The following is a 1,132-nucleotide window of genomic DNA, read 5'->3' as shown; positions in this document are numbered from 1 at the left end:
TTATGCAGCAGCACCCTGTGTGTTAAGGGTCACACAGGTGTGGGTTGCAGGGGCGTCACACAGTGTCGGGTAGTCTTTGTTCCTCTGGGGTTTCACAGTCTTCGCTCCTCTGGAGTTCCGCGGTAGGTGGCTGGCTGTTGTTCTTCCCGGGTCTCTTCCAGGTCCCTCTCACGGTGGAACCCCGTCTGGCGGCGGCGTTCTCCAGTCTGGCGGCGTTGCTTTTGCAGCTGCTTTTTCACCTGTTTGGCTTTCTGATGTCCACCTGACCTCCGCCTTCCCCTCCACCTACATGCCCAAGTCTCTCAGGACATCCTTGTCTCCTTCTCTGGCCTCTTGTCACCTGCTGTTTGTGGGTCCGTCCCCCCTGACTGTATGGACTAGCTGTGTTCCCCTTTACCCTCATGCCTTCCCATCCTCATTCCTCATCCACAAGCTTATCAAGTGGATCTCATTTTACAGGCACCTTTATTTAACACAGTACTCGGTGTGGATTCACTCCTGGGGCACAGGCAGGCCAACAGGATCCTGGCCCTACAATTCACTTGTCAGGTTTCTGTGAAAATGTCAACTTCTCCCTCCAGTTGAGAGGCCTGGCCTTGAAGAGCAGCGGTGTGCTGGTGCAGGAGGTGGTAACAATCTTGGAACAAGCAGGCCTGTTTCTGTTTCTGTCACAGACTTGTGTTCAAGACCTGTTTCCTCACATTTCCTCCTTAGCGTCTGTCCCCATTGCATGGTGCAGAGGTAACCACACCTGGGGTGTGGCACTGCTTTTAATTGGGCTGTAGACTAAACGTACAAACAACCTTGTGAATGAATGATGGTGGCTCACAAATGCCTTGACACAACTGGAGGTCTGCAGACCAGCTCTGCACCCAGGATGATGGAGGTCCCTTTGCCAAGGGGACTCCAGGAGGACAGATGTATGTGGACCCCAGGAGTTAGAGCTGACATGGTGACAGTGGGTTCAGATTTTATGGGTCTGGACCTCACATTCAAATGTCCCAACAGAAAGGATCTTGTCCCGTTGTTGCTATGTCAGTGGCCATCAATGCCTACAGCCTTTAGTGTGGGTCACACCTCAGTATAAACAAAACCTCTGGACAAATAGGGACTTTATGATAAAAGGAGAAAA

Source organism: Elephantulus edwardii, unplaced genomic scaffold (assembly GCF_000299155.1).
Source record: "Elephantulus edwardii isolate Elephantulus edwardi_28Jun2011 unplaced genomic scaffold, EleEdw1.0 scaffold00177, whole genome shotgun sequence".
NCBI classification, from domain to species: domain Eukaryota; kingdom Metazoa; phylum Chordata; class Mammalia; order Macroscelidea; family Macroscelididae; genus Elephantulus; species Elephantulus edwardii.
This window is presented reverse-complemented; position numbering follows the sequence as displayed.